The following is a 20,563-nucleotide window of genomic DNA, read 5'->3' as shown; positions in this document are numbered from 1 at the left end:
TAGATCGCACACTTCTTACCCCTCTTTAAAATGTTAGCCCTGTAGCGGCCCTCTAAAGTGCAGTTCCATCTCTCAAAGCGGAACTGATACTGGCACTCTAAGGCACTCATGCTGATGGCCTCCATTAGGGTCTCGGCCACGCCAGGGTCCCGTCTGCACATTCTGCGCTGTTTCTTTTCCAGTTTGAGTCGATCACACAGCTTGTAGTGCGCCTTGCCCGCCCTTTCGTCTGGCTGTGAGCTCAGTGGCAAAATGGACAAGGGTTCATTACCTGTTAGCCTACAAGAGAGACAAATACAATCACTGTTACTAAGGAATTGTTAAAAAGGCCAGATAAGATGCATCTACCATTTAGAAAGGTTTGTCGCAAATATAGACAAGTCCAAAAGTAGACAATCATTTCATATACAGACCGTTTTTGCTCTCCAATACATTTTTACATTTAATGCAATACAGTTATTGTGATATAAATGTACTGTACCACCAATTCCTAATCCTAGTGTTTGCACACATTGAGCCAAGCTGTTTGTTTTGGCAATGCACGTTCAAAGAAAAATAAATCCCATACATAAAATCAATTTGTCATCTATTGAGGTTTATATTGCTATTTTGCAAGTGAAATGGGCTATACATACAACTTTGTACTGAGGAGGACTATACAGTATATTGTAATACCAATGGATCTAATTTTTATAATAGGTAAATGTTTAGAGTCAAATTCACTTTCACAGCCCCCACATAAGCACCACAACACAATGTCACTCATCAATAACAAGCACTGGGGACAAAGCTGCATAAGAAACTTTTTTGCTTTTTATATGTGTGTGTGTGTGTGTGTGTGTGTGTGTGTGTGTGTGTGTGTGTGTGTGTGTGTGTTTCTGAAATTACAGCTGTTCTTAATCAAGTTATGCCAATTCAAACTTTGATGAGCTGATAAGCTCCAGAGGTTGACCCATAGGTTTATTAGTTTATACTGGCACCTTTCCAAAACAAAACTGATTGTGTGGAATATCATATCACAGTATATGGGTCAGATACTGAAAATTGTTAATATAGATTAATAAGCCTTTTTGTGCATTCATAAAATATATAAATGTGTGAAGCAATAACATTGAACTGCAAAACTGCTATGGTTTTTAATTAATAATGCAACACATATACATTAATAAGTTGTGAAAATACATAATCTATGCATAACACTGCAAACCTTTGCAGCTTGAATATTTTGATTAAGCCAAGAGATCGCTCTTTGATGTCTGGATTGTCTATTGGTCCTACATCAAACTTGAACTTCACCAAACCTCAACTTTCCTACACAGTATAATGCCACATTTCTTTGTGTAAGCTTGTGTTGCTGATCTCTCTTGTCTGTATGTGAATGAATGGAAGTAAAAGGAGCTCAAAGTGTGACCATGTCTTAAATGTGATACTATCACAGTCCAAACAAATAGAAACTACGATAGTTAAATAAGTGAAAGGACAAGCCTGAATGAAAAATGAATGAGGGGAGCTTTGGGCAGTTTTATGTGCGTCCTGTCAGCTCAATAACGAGAATGAATGGTTAATGTTAACAAATGTCTAATTCCATATGGAAAACACAAGCCAAACTTTGGGAAGTGGTTCCCAACACCGTTCGAAAGTACACATTTTGGGCGGCTCCCTAATCAAACACACCTGATTCAGCTCATCGTCTTGTCTCAAGACTTTTTCAATACCTGAGATGTCCATAGGTTGCTAGGTTGCCCAAGTAAAAATCAGCCAAATCTCTATAGCTTTGTTTTATCCCTCACCAAAGTTGGAGGGGTTGTACAAATCCCTAACCCTAAGAATTAACAACAATCATAGTTATAATAACACCAACAATAATCACAGAAATATCAGCAACCAAACTAAGAACAAAGAACGACACATATACTTATTTACCAGTATATAGCCAATATTTCACGTTTTAGACATGGTGTAGGCAGCATGCGATGGAGCAGCACCTCTTTTGTCAGTTTATTTTAGAGCATGCAAGCATAAAACACGCTGGCTGGGTCTGCCGCATAGCTGGCGAACATCTAACCAGCATTCTGCGGTTTGTGACGAGGAGAGCTGAGAGTTACTTTCATAACACATACAGGGGACAAGACTGTCAGCTAATGACCATATTGGTCACACCAATTGACAGCACTGGCAGGGCAGTAGCTCATTATGTGCAATTTCTGGGTTCCTTTTACACATTCAACGAGAGGCAGAGGAATAAATGGATTTACAAAACTCACAGACTCGGGTCTTAAAACACATATGTTATTACAGTGAAGATTATAGCTTTAAATCTGCCACTTTTGTCTCCTAATATAGTTGCTGGCTATTATTAACTCCAACCTAGGGGTTGCCCAGAAAACATAGATCAACAGAGCAGCAGATGTTGATATTAATGACAGCACTGGAGGTATTCTGCTCTGATCACTTTAATGTAATGTTGCTGAGGATGTCAAGACATCTTTGTCATGCAGCTAAACTTCCAAAGGTACACGCAATATATTCTGAGTTCGAAAAGAGGCTGCCTCATAAGGAAATCATGACACAGAAAAAACATGATGTTTATTCAGTTGCTTTAAGGTGACTTCATGCAAAAAATAAATATAAGGGGGTCCACTTGTGTTTTTATTAAGTTGTAACCTCCAGGCTTGTTGTGAGATCTGGTTGACAAAATGGGGGAATTCTGAGGAGGGAAAAAAAAGAGTAACTTCAGCTGCTTTTCCCAGGAATTGGCGAATGTGTGGGGTGCTCAGCAATGACCACAAAGTTCTTGATCGCTTCATGAATGAGCTTGACCTATGTGGTCACATACTACCTGCCGATATCGTCTGAACATTTTCGAGTCGAGTTAATTATGAGGTGTTTGCCAAAATGCTGTCTCACGTTATTTGTCATCTCTTGAAAACTCGAGGGGTTCAGGTTTTTCGAATAATTTGCTGTCAAGGAACCGCAACTGCATAATCCAATTAGGACATTAGACACGCTTGTGGCTTGCCTGTGTGATCCTGTAATATCCTGGCTCGCAGAGAGACCACCCTCAACGTACCAGCATACTACAGTCCTCTGGAAATGCCAAAAAGGAATGTTCAGTTCCTCAGCAAAGTGTATCTTTCCATTATAACTACAACTTCATATAGTGGCTATGATATGCTTGCAGTTTCTTCTTGTACAGGAAGGCAGACTGTAAGTGTAACCTCAGTAAGCAAACAAGTGTGCAATGACGCTTCTCCAGAGAAGCTGACAAAATAAAATATATGATGCAAATTGTTATGAGAGGAGCCAAAAATACAGTCTAAAGGTTTCATTCCAAGTACTAAAGGGAAATTCTGAACGCATAACACAGATTTAAACAGGTCTGTGAGACGTTTCTCTCGGGAGCCCTGACGAGGCATGAGTTCAGCATGTTTAAATGAACACAAACACAATCTTTGTAAGCTGAAACTAAGTGTAAGGAATCTGTTTACTGCAGCAATTTGACATCTATTGACAAGTAAAGGAACAGAAACTAGGCAAGCAAAGACTTGCAAAGGCATATTAACAACACCCACATCCATAGCTTATTTTATAATGACAGTTTATCCCTCTGCAGCACAGCTGTGTTTAACACTACAAGTGAACTTATTATTATATATATAACAAAGAAATACTAAAGGGACACATTTGGTACAAACTGCAAAGTGTCCATTGTTTAATTATTATCAGATATCACAACAGTAGACACAACAGTTAAACAAATGCTTTAAAATAGATGTTTTGTTCACGGCTGTATTGACTTCATACTTTCTAATAGCAATGCCTGAAACTTTAGTAATGCAGTCATTGTTTGAGGACCAAAACATATTTTACCAAATGATGTGAACACAAACACTTCTAGCTACACAACCTCAATTGCATGCTTCAAAATACCATTCATTATGTAACTTTCTGTAAGTATTTGTTGCCACAATAGCTAATACAGTCTTCTATTGTCATTTTTCTCTTTCGAGTCAACTACTGTCACTTAAATACAAATTTCATGCATAAGGTATATTTCTGGCCCAAAGCAAAACTTATGCATTTGTGCATTTACCCTTCAGTCCTTTAAAAGGGATTAAGAGATCATTATCCGCTGATAATGTGCAGAACAGAGATATGTTGGGCTGTAAGAATTCAAGCAACTGTGAAGAAACTGACAGATCAAACCGAAACAAAACAGAAATATCATGTCTGGCCTCTGAGAAGTCTTTGAGACCTGCTTCTATCTGAAACACAAAAGCTACTATGGAACTGGAGAGCTGCCAGAGACACTGAGCTCCACTAATCCCTGGGCTACTGGCGATGGCTCACAGCCCAGTATTTTTAGCCTTTTACCCAGAGTGCTGGAGGGCAAGCCTGGATGTGTGAGAATGGAGAGCAGTCAAGTATTCAGGCTTTTGAAAGATGAAGTCACCTCAGCTATGTTTGAGCTTTTATGTGTGTGCTTTTAGCAAAACTATATAGATTCGACCGACCGCTTACAGTGTGTACAGTATGTCAATAGAGAATAGCAATAAATCTTACATTGAAGTTTTATCTCTGGAAAAACCTTTGGCTTCTTCAAGCAATAGATCACCCAAAAATGAAACTTGCCATTTCATTATTTACTAAACCTCATTCAGTTCCAAAACCAGGTTATTTCCATAGAACATAAAAAAGAGGATTTTGGAAGAATCATCACACAGCTTATTTTCATTACAAGGTTTTATAAATGCTAAATCTTCCCCTCGCTGCAACTGTAAAATCTTATTCTCCATTCAGCATATGTAAAATAGTTCATGTTCTGGTAACATTATGGTAAAATGGTTACATTTTATTTTGCAGTAAGTGTACTTAACTGTACTTATAGTGTATTTACAGTATATTTATCTAAGAAAGTTCTGGTAATACAAGGTAACTATATGGGTTAGGGTTAGGTTTAGGGTTAGTACCTAGTACCTAGTTATTACATAGTTATTGTAATTACTATAATAAGTACATAGTATGTACATGAGGAACAGGACTGTAAAATAAAGTGCTACCGTAAAATTGTGTTTCAGTTAAAAATAACAGTTACAAAAAGGAATACAATTGAAAAAAAAAAGAAATATATAAATCATGTATATATATATATATATATATATATATATATATATATATATATAAAATTATTTTTTTAGTTTGTCCACATGCACATTTTGAAGTAAACAAACCAGCTGTTTTTACTGTTAGACAGGACTTATTAAGAACTTACTGTAACTATAAAGCCTATGTATTGAGTGTTGCAAAACTTCTATCAAAAAGACAATTACCTCTTTTAAATTTAAGGTAGGACTACACCCAGAATAATCAGTGTTATTACATCTCACATTCGTATGAATGATTATTAAGAATAATTGTGTACTTGTCAGCATGGCAGTGAATGAATGTTAAAACCTTACAGGTTGTCACTGCTGTCAAGGCTGACTCCACTCAACAATATGTCTGATGCTACATTATTATTATTATTATTATTATTTGAAATTGCTTTGGAATTTTTTTCTCAAACAAGTTTACAAATATATAAAAAATGAAAAAATCTTTGTAGCAAGTACTAATTGCACAACAGGTCATCATAAAAATCCAGTTTTCTTAGATGACCACAATGTGTGTATGTGTGTGCATTTCAGAAAGACATATGTCATTTATGAACATCAGATTGATCAGAGATATGCATCAGTAGAAAGGAGACAGGTGGTTTTGTGCTACAACAGAATTTGCTGCCAATACGTAGATATATGGAGAAAAAAATGTTAGGGTGAATAATAATATCTCTTGTTCTTCCAAATCAGAAATGTTCAATCCTGCTTTTAGAGATCCACCTTCCCAGAGAATGTAGTTCCAGCCCTGCTCTAACACACCTGTCATTTTCATGTGAACTCAAAGACCTTGACTGACTGGTTAAAGTTTGTTTGATTAGAGTTGGAACTAAACATGGCAGGAAAGTAGAGTCATGTCAAGAACCTCATTCTTTTAAACTCTTTTGAGAGTCATGCTTGCTGCTGCAAGGGTAGTGTTATGGGTCTCTACAAATATACTGTACACAGGGTACGGATGAGAAACTCCCATCTGCAATATAAGACTAATTTGCCTCAAAAAAAAATACATATGAGTTCCAGAATCAAAAACAGACTAGCTTGCTAACTTTTCTAAGAAGTGAGCTGAACACATCTGACACATGCAATTTTAAGACAGAGTTTAGCCCTTTTTTAATATATCTGTTCAGAGGAAGGCAGATGAAAATATAACAGCTTAACAGTTTAACTATATAATGTTCAAAAAAGCACCAACCAATATCAAACCACCATATCAAACCAACATGGTGAGAGAACCAACTTTCAAACGAATGATATACACTGATCACACCACAACATTAAACTGCTGAAAGGTGAAGTGAAAAACATTGATTGTATCATTACAATGGTGAACAGCCAGTTCTTGAATTGCATGTGTTGGACGCAAGAAAAAAATGGACAAGTGAAAAGATCTGAGTGAAAAGGGCCAAATAGTGACGGCTAAACAACTGGGTCCGAAAATTTCCAAAATGGCAAGTCTTGTGGGCTGTATGCAGTGGTTAGTACCTACCAAAAATGGTGCATGGAAGGACAACCAGTGAACCGGTGACAGGGTCATGGGCGCCCAAGGCTCACAGATGAACAGAAGCCTACCCAGTCTGGTCTGATTACACAAAAGAGCTATTGTAGCTCAAATTACTGAAAACTTAATGCTGGCCATGATAGAAAGGTGTCAGAACACACAGAGTCCCCAAGATTACACATGTCGACCGCTGGGCGTCTGAATTGGACCATGGAGCAATGGATGAAGTTTGCCTGGTCTGATGAGTCATGTGGTCTTTTAAACCAGTTGGATGGTTGGTTGGATGCATGTCTTGTTTACCTGGGGAAGAGATGCATTGTGGGAAGAAGGTAGGATGGTGTGTTTTGCTCCTGGCATTTATGTAACTTTGACATGCTCCACAGACCTAAAGACTGGTGCAGACCACAGACACCTCTTCATGGCAGTGGTGTTTCCTGTTGACTGTGGCCTCTTTTAGCAAAATTATGTACCCTGCCACACTCCAAAAATTTTTAGGAATGTTTTGAGGAACCAGAGATAAAGATGTTGCCTTGGCCTCCAAACTCCCCAGATTTCAATCAATAATGAGAATTTCTGTCATCTAATACATGGTGGCCTCACCTCACAATTTACAGGATTTAAAGGAATGGTTCACCCAAAAATTAAAATGATCATTTACTCACCCTCAAGCCATCCATATATATGCCTTTCTTCTTTCAGATGAATACAAACAGATTTATATTAAACAATATCCTGCTCTTCCAAGCTTTGTAATGACAGTGAGTTCAAAAAGCACATCCATCTATCATAAAAGTAATCCATACGACAGTGGGTTAATGAATGCCTTCTGAAGTGAATCAATGGGTCTTTGTAAAATAAAATAAAAATCCATATTTACATATGATGGTGTTTTTTTGAAAAAAGTAAGGCACGTACACATAGGATGGCTCGAGAGTACATTATGAGATAATTTTTCATTTTTGTGTGAACTTTTCCTTTAAAGGGTCTGCTGCTATTGCCTTGGTGTCAGATACCACAGGACACGTTGAGAGACTCGATGCATCAAAGCTGTTTTTGGCAGCACAAGGGGGATTTACATGTTACTGGGCAGGTGGTTTTGTTATTGTGGCTGATATAGTGTATACATCAAATAAAATGAGGAACTAAGGTAACAAACGTGAACACAGGAAATGTGATACAGGGATGTAAAGGAATGAATAATAAACTATATTCTACATCAATAAAATACTATAAATAAGAGTATCTGGACACTAAAAAAACAGAAAACACATGACCAAAACCCTTATCGTGATATGAGTCATTTCAACCATAATAAAGACAGACATCACAATATTTCTGTCTATTTGTGTGGTCTGTTTACCGAGATGTTACTATTTGAAATGAAATTTTATCTTATTTCATATAGCTTATTACTTTTCTAAGAGTAAAGACCTGTTTACTCTTACCTCAAACAAAACAGATTAATATTTATATTTTAATAAGATGTAAATGCATATTATAGATCATCTGGTGAACTATTCAACCATGTCAATGTTTTGACTTGAAAAATATTGAGCTTGTAATATTTTTTTATTAAAATGTCAGAAATTGCTCTTCCAGTAGAAACAATAGACTTACTTTGGAAAGTTCAGGCAATGTATCTGCTACACAAAATTAATTCAATAAATATACTGCAGCTAAATCTAAATGTGAAGGATAATTAGCATTATAGGCAAAAAATAAAAAATGTGTATTATGAAAAATGTTATACAAATAAATTTATCATATTATGAGTCCCAGACCATTTAAAGTTTTCATTACAGGTGTTCACATACGGCATGAGATTGTTACAGCACTTGTGTGTTCTCTTTAGGGTTGTATGATTTTTCTCCACTTGCATTTTTCCGTCATGATACGTTTTTTTGCTGCAGTTCTGTCACTCAGCACTCTGGTGCTTGTCTGCCCCTTTTTTATTAGTCATCACTTCATATTACCCATGACATAACCATCATATGCATTTTCCCTGGTGAGGGTTGAACTTTAATAGTTCATTACACACTCTGGAAGTTCATGCCAGGTTTTTTAAAGTTGTTGTTTGTTCTAAACTCTGTAGTCTGTGTGTTCAGCATATTTGTGATTAGACCTCGCAATAAACCGTTTATGAATAACGGATGAGCAGCAGAGTAGATTTCAAAGAAACTGAAGACACAGGGAAAGCAACAACTTTATGCAGTAATTTTTCTGTAAACCCGAGGATTTACTAAGCCAAATACTAACGTTACTGCATGCCGACAGCACATGACTGTAGCGGTTCCCACATGTTGCACCAAATTAATGTTATGAGTTTTGGTCATACGTCACTTGAGGTGAGTTTGGAGCATCAGGTGACTCCTCTCTCTTTTACCTCAGGCCCCAGCTAAGGAATTTCACCTTAACAGTAAAAAAAAAAATTAAAACAGTAAAGGAAGTAAATAAATTGCACATTGGAGGAAGTTTGTCAGCTGTCCAATCTGACGGATTTGTACTGTAAGATATCTGCAACTTGTATAGCCTCTTTCCGTATTATCAACACAATTTTATTAACAAAAAACAGACAATAGTAACTAAAACTGCTACATTTCCTTCATTTCCTTTTCCTCAAGAGCTTTTTCTGAATGTGAAAGACATCTGTTTATGTTGTCCGCAGAAACACGATCACATTGAATTGCAACTTTTTCCGCACCGCTGTGTGGAAATGGGGTTTCAGTCTTTGTCATGCTCTCTGCTTGCTGTCATTTACATGACAAATGAGTGACATTCCATTCACAAGCTCAAGATCATGACCTTCTGTTAAACAATTCTTTGCGTGCACCATAACAGTAAGTGTTGCATGTGAGCTATGAAATTGCTCAACATGGTGTCAGAAGAGAAGAGATCATTTGGGAAAAGAAAAGACTCCTTTGGGAAAGGAAAGATCAGTGGATAATATTAAAAACCTGATGTTGTTCATAGTATGGGAGAGAGATTATAGAAAACAGATGTAAAGAGACACGCTATAACTAATCACACTCAGAACACTGACAGTTTGAGTTATGGACTACTAAACAAAAGTTCATATGGAGCTTGTTTATCGTCTGCTTACATCACTCCTGTGACTTTCAACATACTTTCAGATCTTTAAAGTTATTCAGACTCTGAGGTCCATCCAGTCAGAGGATATCAAACATGTTTGATATTTTCAGCCAGTATTGCACATATTGTTTTTATTCGGCATGTGTTTCCTAGGAAAAAGGCGCGCAATTGAATTAGTTGTAAATGGAAGAACTTAAAAGTCTGGTAGTGTGTGATCCTCAGTCATTTAAGTTGTTCCTGTGTTGGTAAGTGTGTGATGCCCAGTGTTTTAAAATCTGTTCAGATTTTAAAAGTCATGTAGTGTATAGCTTTGCCATAGCTACACGTTGTGTGAACCAGTCTCATTTTGTATCTTGTTTGTTCCCATGTAAATATAGCTCTTAATTTAATCTCTTCCCCTTGCTTCCACATCCACCCAATGACAGAAGATCGGATATTAAAATGGATCTAACATCAGTACAGATCCTTCTCCTCTAACTCAAGGATTCCTCCCTTGATGACCCACCGTCCACTACACCATTGACTGCCTCTGCAAGGTTTTCCAGACATGACTTATCTGAGCTTATCTGCTCAGAGTTGGTCCCTTGGGATGCTTAGTTTGTATTTGGACTGGGTGCTCATACATTGTGCATCCACCTTCACAGTGTTTGTAAGAGAGAGGAAAATCTCAACCCCCCAGTGTCTGCACCAGTCCCAGCTCACCCTCCTGAGCTCATCCAGCTTCTCCCCAAACCTGCAACAGATCCAGAGCCACAGCCCTCACCCCCCACAGTCATAGAGCCAGAGCCCTTTCCTGCCATGGAGCTTGAGACTGCTTCCATCCCGAGGCAGAGCCTAATACCATGCCAATGTAATGCCAATTTACATCTGGGAGCTCATAGACCTGGATTTTAAGAACTATGTTCCAGTCCCAGCACCAGCACCCATTCACTGCACCTATTCACTGCAGAGGATCCATTGGTGAGCAAGTGATGCAAAGCTAAATTACTCCCATCTGTTCCGATGAAGAACAAACTGTACATCTTAAATAGCCTATTTTTGGCTTTACATACAGTTGCTTATTTTGTCTTTTAGTGTGCACTTAGTAAGTTTATAACTTGTGTTTATAGTAAATAACTGCAAACAAACTACACAGCAACATTCAATGTCACAGCTTTGGTCCCACCACAAAAACAAGTCCTTACACACACACACACACACACACACTTGCACAAGTACTTATACACACAAGACAGTTAACAGTCTCGAACATAGACAAAGCGAACTAGCTTTCAGCGAGTTTGGGCTTGCTGGTTGTGTGGTCTCTCGGCTGGCAAGTCAGGGTCCCCAATTACTTCAAATGCATGCCAATCATTCCCCCCAGCTGTTGACCCCAAACAAAGCCTTTTCTCAGACACCCCCCCCCCCCAGCTGTCTACCACAGTAACCCAAAACAAAGACAGATGTGAGGAAAAGTGTGAGTTACTCGCACAAGCCAAACAAAAACCTTGGAGCAGTCCATTCGTGTTTCTGATTTGACTTGGAATGCACTTCTTCAATTCTCTGGACAAAAACATGGCAATCGTAGCCAGATCTCAACAGATGTGTCAGCAAGATGGATTTAGCATTAGTCTGCAATGTTCGTTCGGACAGAGTGTTTCGAGATGCTTTAATGACATTTCACACATCACAATGAATGTTATAGATACCAGAAAGATAGCATGCAAATCGAAATTGCACAATATCTGCTCAGTGTCAGGGAAATGAACCTGTGGCCTCCAACCCTGACCCTGTCTGAACTGACTTTGTTGTCAGAACAGTTCCTCCAGGAGGTGAGGGGCCCAAGAAACACTCCACTAGAAAACGAACACCTCCTCCTACTCCAGGGGTGGAAGAACGTCTCCTTCAGAGAGTGAGATGAATTTCAGGTTGCAGTGCTGGAGTCCCATCTAAAGTTTGGCTGCTTTGACCCAGCAGGAAAGCAGAAGTGGTAGATCCAGCCAAGCAGCAGTGGCAGCCTGTTTTACATCTTTCCGCCCCCGTGTGTGGCAGCCAAAAAATCCTAATGACTCCTTTCATAATGATCATGCTCAAGCGAATGTTTACCTGTGGGGTGCGGTTAGCGTTGCAGGTTAGTAATTACTGGTTTGACAGGTGGATATGTCGTAAGACTTGCTGGATGTGTTTATTGTTTATGAGTTTCTGAATTGTGAAGAAATTGTGGCAGCAGTGTAGAAGTGATAAAGTATACAGGTGTTGTGTATTATGTTAGGAGAACAGTAACTGGTTAACGTTTTTATGTACTCAAAACTGTACTACTTACAGCTCTACTTACTATAAGACAACATTTATTTTATATGAACACAGGTTTTACAGCAATTTGAATCTCAGGTAGTCTCCTAAAAGATGCATTTAGTGAATATCTTTACTGTATATATATATAAGGGTGTAGCGCATTGTAAGTAACGCAAGTTACGTAATAAAATTACTTTTTTCAAGTAACTGGTAAAATAACGCATTACATTTTAATTTACATGAGAATATCTAAGTTACCTTTTTTTTAAAAAGTGGTGTGAAACGGCATTTACATTTGCTATAAATAGAACTTCTTATTTTAAAAACAATCAACAATGCTCATATTTAAAAAGTAATGCAAAAGTAATGTAATGTATTACTTTCCATAAAAAGTAACTAAGTAACATAATTAGTTACTTTTAGGGATTGTACTGTATATTTATATATATATATATAGAGAGAGAGAGAGAGAGAGAGAGAGAGAGAGAGAGAGAAAGTTACAATACAATTTCTTTAATTACTGTAACTTTTCATTTCATTACAGTAATGTGCAACATTTGATTAAATTTCATATATACAGTATATGTGAAGTTTAATCAAATGTTGCACATTTCTGCAATGAAATATATACTGTAATGACTTAAACAATTGCAGGTTTGAAAATGAATCTGACTAAAACCTAATGATAAATTACTCATGACTTTTCGATTTTTTCCAACACAAATATGACTAAAAAAAGCATTGTAGTAAGCGCTATAGTTATCCGACTATAGTTATAGTCAATCACGACCACTTAATGCAAGTCAGCAAATAGAAACTATTCTCTGTGGTGACAAATCTTCATGAACACAGTCTGTAACCCTAAAATTATCTGTAAATTAACCAGCGAACCGTCTGCTTCACAAGAACAAAGTGCTTCCAAATAGCAAGAAGATGACGGGACATGACTGCGACAGTCGAGTGACACACACAGGATGTGAACGAGTCACCATGACCTTTAGAGTCACTGTGGGCTGTGGCTGTCTAATGAGACTTGCTCGCTCGATTCCCAACACCAGTCACTGGCACTATAGCTGAGATGTTGAGAAATATCAGGTTGTAAATTTATCCGTTCTAGTCACAACAGAACACAGAAAAACTGCAGATGTACACACATAGGATGGCTAAAAATCAATCGGACACGGATAGTCATTCCAGAATGTTTGAAACATTTCGCAAAGAAAAGTGTTTTCCATGTGCTAGTGGGGCCAGATGGATGAGGATAACGTGTTTATTCACTTGACACTAATATTTTGTTTGGCAAGGTCACATGAGTATGTACTTAAAATCATTAACAGAGTTGCCAGTCTACTACAGCTGTAACCAGGTGTAATATCTAAAGGAAAAGTTAATGGACAATACCTAGAACATCCCAAAGGAAAGCTTGATTTCTTAGGGGATTTCTCAGCTATGTTTGAATTAAATATCAAATGTACTGTAAAATGAGCCGGTCTTAAATAAGCAAGCAATTGTTGAGATATACTACGTGTAAGTTGAGCTGGTGTTTATCTATGGAAAATGTGCTGTGGATTGTTGCTAGACCATTACTAAAGAAATGTCTCAATTTAATCTGCCAAAATCATATATTAAGTCTTGGGAATTTAGTAGTATGTACATCTTTCCTCAACCAGATGCATGAGTTGAGATATTGTTCATGCCTGTAGCACAAATGGTGTGGGACAAGTTAAGCATTTAAAATAGTTTTTAGTTTAGTACCTGAGCAATCCCTGTTCTTGGAAGAATCTGATGACAAACTAATTGAATAAAATTGAATGCATTGACATTTCAATGTAGAACATAAGCACAGTATTTTACAGAAAATGACTATAAGTCACATTAGGTCAAAACTGCATCACTGAAAGAAAAAGACACAGGCAAGATGCACTGGAGTGAGTCCTTATTATTACTTTCAGAAATGATCTATAATAGAGGTAAATAAAATGAAACATTTACAATAAAGAAAGACTAAACATGCATTTTATTTCCCCTTAACTCCATACCAAATCATTTGACTTTAACGGCGTTTACAACAGGAATGAAATATAATTATAAAACAAACATAAATTATATTGTCATTCATTATAAACTATAAACAAAACGATTAAATGAATTTATCCGAAGCAGAACTGTAATTACAGTTTATTTTGATGGTCACCTTTAGACATTTTGTTGACTAAAAGTAACTTTACAAACTGCATGTCAACTACCAGTCATTAAAGATTTAGTATAGTATTATCAGACTGTTATGCTATATTTACTAAGTTGACTATAGTTGCAAAGTTACTCATCTTAAGCAGATGCTCTACTAATACTTTAACGAGTTGACATGTATTTGCAAAGTTAGTTATAGTCAACAGAATGTCAAATGAGGACCATCAAAATAAAGTGTGTCCCAAAAAAACGAAGCTACCTGAGAGTGGGAAATGTGTTATACAGTACAAATAAAATACAAAAAAAGGGAAAATATACCTTGCTCATTCAGCAGGAATCCAAATGTATGCATTTATAATAATGGCATTATATAAGTCGCTTTGGAACATACAGTCCTAGCATGTTTCAGGTGAAAAAAAAAAGTGAAGAAATGATGTTAACTTGACAAATATAGCCATAGTTTTTCATATTTTAGGGATCTCTTTTGAAATACAATTGAGGAGACACTAATGTACCTGAATTTACTGAGGTTGTTTTATTTGGAAACTAACCTGAGAAGCAGCACAGCAATATTCTCCATTCACTCTAAGTAATCTCAGTGGTGCATATGAGATACAATAATAACAGGGCACCATATCTTAGAAAATAACTTCTAATAAGAGTAGGACACACACAGTGCTGTAGGTCGGTGCGTACAGTACCGTGCGTGTGGTTAGCATTAGTAAGAGGTTTAACTACGGGCTCGACACAGGTCAGCTGCTCAGTGATGGTGACTGTGTGACTGGCACAGCATGGGTGCACCACAGAGCTCCACATGACTCTACCTATCGACCTCACACCATGGCACTGAGAACCCCAGCACCCAGTGACAGGTACGAGAGCTGCCCCACTCTCTCATTTGGACTTCCACTAAAAGCCTTTTCTAAAAGCATGCAAACATAGACCTTAATGATGTGTTTTTCCTGACCATAAAAGCATAAAAATGGACTCGAGAAGATGGGAATCCTAACATGCTTTGACTGCGGGGCTTAGTAACGTAGCATTTGTGGTTGTGTGACAATATAATGACACGGCATCTATGACACTGATTCTATGGCTGGGCTGATACATTGATCATCTTCATTCCAAAGATCTAAATGTCTTTCATGGAACCAATTAATCTTAAAATGACAGCTGTATTAGTTACAGTTATTTATATTTGCTGCTGACAGAAATTACATAGCTTTTTCTGCATATTAGAGACTCACGAAAAGTCTGTGTGCCTTGTAGTTACAAGAACTGCAGCTGGTGCCTTGAGGAACCAAAGAGCAAAATGCCTTTCACAAAACCAATTAATCTTTAAAATGCAAGTTATATTAGTTGGTTATTTATATTAGCTGCTGACAGAGATTATATATATTTTCTTATATTTTGGAGTTTAGAAGTATTACTTCTGATGCCTAGAGGAACCAGTTTAAAGTACTTGAATATAATTTCTATAATAATTTAGCAGTATATAGTTCCCCAGTTCAGTCTTAAAGACCTAAGACTGATTCATGCGTGTAAGCCAAAACCATCTATTGAAACATTCATCTGTGGTTGTGTGTTTTGTTTGTTTGTTCACGTTATGCAGGCAGTGCTAAATGAAACGGCAAACAGCTCTAATTCAAAACTCCAAGTTTGATGCAATGAAACAGAAAAAGCATAAACTCAAGGTACATTCTTGGTTTGTCTTGCCTACTGTTTTGACGTCAACACCAGGTCCGTGTAATAAATGTGCATGTATGGTTCATTGCTCAGGGTTTTTATAGTCATCTTATGGTTTTTCAGTCAACTAATCTTGGCCGTTGTCACTGATCATTTTGGCCCCAGAGTCCACCCAAAGCCCTTTGTGGCGGAAAACAGCCTGTGGTGGGAAACGGAAAACACATGACATGGTATTGCCGCTAATTAACGTCATTTCATCAATCTTCAACCACCAAAAGCTATTCAGATTCCATATTGGCTTTCCGGTTTTGCCTGGCAATGCGCGTCTGTCTGCGATGCCCATCACTGCATTTCCAACAACAGCCTACATATCTACAAAACACACCGCTGACTGGGTTATGGCAGGAGCGGACCCGCCCTCTCTTAAAAAACCAAGGCAGACCTCCAAACTGTGGTCGGAGCCATACTACCAGAATATTGAGCCGTTTGGGTGCAAGTGTGCCAAACACATTTAAAGACATTCCCCAGAGCAATAATACCATATAATCAAGGCAGGGTTGGGATGACTCCTGCGGGAGAAGCCATTCTCACAGCTTGTCGAGAAAGCCATTGAGGAAAAACAACCCGGTTGAAATATAGAGACATGGATTGATGTTTTTCAAGTGGTTACTTGAAATGTCATGAAAGCCTAAGAAACGTTCATAATCATAAGTGTGTTTACAGTAGAAACGAAACACTGTGTTAAGCTGTCCAGCAACGACACACACCTCGCTGGAATTGCACCTTTAGAAAAGACCATCACGTGTCTGTTAAGTGAAACACAGTTTGATGAAAAGAAAATATGCATGTTTCAGTAGAAAGTCTGTGGGTGTGTGTAGGAAGTGGTCACATGTGAGGATCTTCAGTTGCAGACACTGCTATTCTCTAGCACTGAAAGGCGATCCACCGCAGCTCAGGCAGCCGCTCTCATCAACATTCCCGAGCCCAACTCTAGTCAGGAGATTTAATCTTAGTCTTATGCAGAAAAAACTGCTTCTGTACAGGGGCTTTCCTGAGAGCCGCGGCCAAAAAATGCCATCACAAACAGATCAAAGTGACCACAACTACCTTTGAAAAAACTGCTGCTCTGTTGACCTTCTCGCTGTATTCTGGTCACACAGCTCTCTGTGCTAATATCTGTTTTTGCCACTCATTTCCCACTGTGCTAAGGTTTCATAAAGCAGCAGATGATGCCTGAAGAGCAGGGCTTTTCTACAGTAGTGACTCCACCCCCTGGTGGAAACATCAGGCACTGCAAGTACTGCTGCACCTACTAATGGACAGGTCGCGACGAAACATGACTCATTATTTAGTTAACGAAATCAAAATAAATGACAGGTGATTTACATGAGGCGGGATGCACAGCTTTCACTGCAGATCTACAAATGCAAAAGGCCAAAATCTAAGTGTTTCCTAAAGAAATACCGTGGAAGCTTTGGGCATTTCAATTTGAAACACAGCATAATTTACATCTCTAGAATCATAATTCAGGAGGCAATAACCAGCTTCTAACATATCAGTCTGTACTCTCGTTTCAATTCAGGTTCCTCACATGTGTCCCCAGGCTGGCTTCCTCAGGAGATCTGCATAAACATGACAAAGCCAGGGACAAAAGAATCTCATTCCTTGGATATTCAGGCCTTATTTTCCCCATGTTTTCCCAGCACATAACCTCTTCCCCTTTCGTCCCTCGGGCTATTTAAGGTGAGCTCTACACCTAGACAAAACGTATGCAGCCCCCGTATTGCTGCATTGTTCCACCACTATTTCGTCCCCAACCAACTGAACCTGGTCTCCCTGAGACTGCTGTTGAATGAGATTCAACACTGGGCACCTGCTGCTACGGGACGGCTGGTAAAAACTAAGGCTTTGCATTCTTGTGGCCAGGATGACAATTTCAGCAACAGCTCAACTAGGCAAGGAATCCCACCCAACCCTCAGAGACACAGAGCGAGGTCAAACAGAGACTGTGTTTAAGTTTCACATACGCTCCACCGCACTGGAGAAATTGGGTATGCAACACTGACCCTCTATTTAAGTAAATCAGTGGCCAGAAGATGCATTCGCCTCATGAAAGGTATTTATTTGCACGTTAGTGGAAGCAAGTGTGACAGCGTGTCAGATGGTAATTGTTTCGTGCTGTTTCTGGCACAAGGCTGAAATCACTTGTGTGATTTGTGATTGTGTCCTTGTCTTGAGGAGTCGCCCCCCACTTTGACTGTAAAAAAAGCCTAGAAAATGATAACCATATCAGCGTTCAAATTTAACACTCATTGTGTGAGATTTGAAAAAACTCCCATAGTGAAGTATATCACTAATGAGTTTCCTATAGTTTGTGTTCATGACCCGATAACACGGAAGTACAAGCAGTTTCCGTCAAAGTCAGCAAAATGCTGAAACTGGCGAAAGTTTGAGTACTTTAAAACAATGGCTAGTTAGCCTCACATACGCATGACAAATTGAATGTTAAAAATATCCAGACATTTATTAGACACAGCCTCTTGACACTGCATATCTGCTCATTATCACACATTGTAGTTTATCGTTTTCCATTAAATGTGCCAAAAAACAAGAGGGAAATATTCTTAGAGGCTAACTCCAATTGATAACAATCTTTCAGATCAAATAATGGAGACTATAAATCTTTATATGAAGTACTGTCCCACCCATGCGAACGCAGGCCAGCATTTATTAAATTTATTGACTTCCTAAGAGGGGGTAGAATAGGCTTGGACCCGGTCTACAACCACTTCAGCCCAACAAACCGGTTTACTGCTTCATAATGTTCAATGGGGCCTGAGGGAGCCACTCCCACCCTGGCCCTTGATTTGCCCTAACAATATCCTCTCCGTAGCACACCTTTTAACATAGAATCTTCCATCACAATAATGATACAGTGTCACGTTCTTCTGAGCAGTGGTTGAACGGGAAAAAAATTCTGTCTTGTGCATCACTGCAACTTCTGGGTTAGAACAGTAGGAGGGTAACAAACACACACCTGTCTGTAGATTACGTCCAATAATCTTAGATTACACGAACTCGTGTAAATCTGTAATTTACATATTCCGTGTCTGTATATAAAAGGCTTTCATTGCCGTCAACCTCTCTACTTTTACCCTTCAGACTTGTTGATACAAGTGACTGATTTAAAGATGATGATTAAAAGTTAAACACGTTTTTCGAAACATGAAGGCGAGTAATGGAAGAATATCAATAAGCAGAAATGTAGGCGTCATAAAGGAACATATTCCAAAGGCGTTACCGCGGTATAACAATTACCTCAATTAAAATTATGCTAGGGGAATGTTTATAGGGGGAACTGGGGAAACTGTAAATTCAACACACATTCTTGAACTTACGCTTATTAAACTTAGTGAGCGAGCAACTGGGGTGCCAAAACGACTGTTTATGCTGGATGAAGAAATATTATCTGCGATCTGAACAGACGTTTTGGCCACCAGGTTAGAGATCTTCGTAGTTTTATTGTTAACAGCTGTTGAGAGCTGCTCATGTCTGTTTTCATTCTTCTACAAGCATCTATGAAAAAGACAAACCTGACCGGCTAGTGCCTGCCATTCAAAACACAGCATTAAATTAAGACATTGATAGATGTGCAGATATGCACTTTTAATGAACTTGTAAATAAGGGCAAATTTATTTGAATTTATAAAGAAGTCATTAACCGAAGACTTAGTGCAAACATTTCTATAATGAGAACATCACTCAGACTGAATCTGAAATCAACAGGTTGCTGTGGAGAGAAGTTTACAAAACGTTTCCTAGATTGCATTGTCTTTATCTATGATTTTTGATTCATAAATCTTTACTCTATTCCTTAAAAACGTGAAGGTTGAAAAAAATTAAAGACTGAGGAAGAGTTCCTCTGCCTACCCGAAGTAAGCCGTGCACGGTCCAGGCAAGCTGATCAGAAGCACTATAATGGTAAATGATAACCATCCCAGGAGAAGGTGTCCATCCAGCATTTTGTAGCGGCTCTGGGGCAGCTCATTTCGTTCGTCCTGAGTTGCTGTGTAAAATCCCTGCTTGTGAGAACTGCACTTCTTATACACTCTGAGGATTTCTGAGCCCCTCCCATTCACTTAGAACAGAACGAGAGAGAGAGAGAGAGAGAGAGAGAGAGAGAGCGCTGGAGGGGACTGACTGGGCAGCTTTGAAACACTGGCTTAATTATTCACGTTTGCTGTAATAGGAAAGCTAATATATTGTGTCGAAGCGTAATAATCGTGCAACTTCTGAAATGGAATAAGTATACCAGTTTTCTTATATAGCCTACTGCATCTGGCTATTCTCTAAACTTTTTAATATCAGAGAAAATCTCTGGAGCTGATGAAAGAGATTGAGTATGCTCAACCAGCATATGAACATTTTTTCCCATTATTCATGTTCCATTCTGTTCACTCAAAAATGAAAACTGTCATTATTTTCCTCAAGTTGTTCCAATCCTGTGCGAATTTTCTTCCTTCTGTTGAGCACCACAGAAGATATTTTGAAGAATGTTGGGTAACCAAACAGTTTCTTGTCCAAACACTTCCAAAGTACTTTTTATTTTTATATTTTTCATTCAGCATTTAACATTTTTAAAAAAATATCTACTTTGGTATTTGATATA

The 20,563-nt window shown here is 38.2% G+C and overlaps 1 pseudogene; it reads right to left on the bottom strand.

The window, feature by feature from the left end:
• LOC127950427 (protein Wnt-9a-like) overlaps nt 1–20,029 on the bottom strand; it is a 29,883-nt pseudogene extending 9,854 nt beyond the window's left edge.
• Nucleotides 20,030–20,563: the final 534 nt, after the last annotated feature.

The sequence above is a fragment of the Carassius gibelio genome, chromosome B2 (genome assembly GCF_023724105.1).
Source record: "Carassius gibelio isolate Cgi1373 ecotype wild population from Czech Republic chromosome B2, carGib1.2-hapl.c, whole genome shotgun sequence".
Classification (NCBI taxonomy): Eukaryota; Metazoa; Chordata; class Actinopteri; order Cypriniformes; family Cyprinidae; genus Carassius; species Carassius gibelio.
This window is presented reverse-complemented; position numbering and strand designations above follow the sequence as displayed.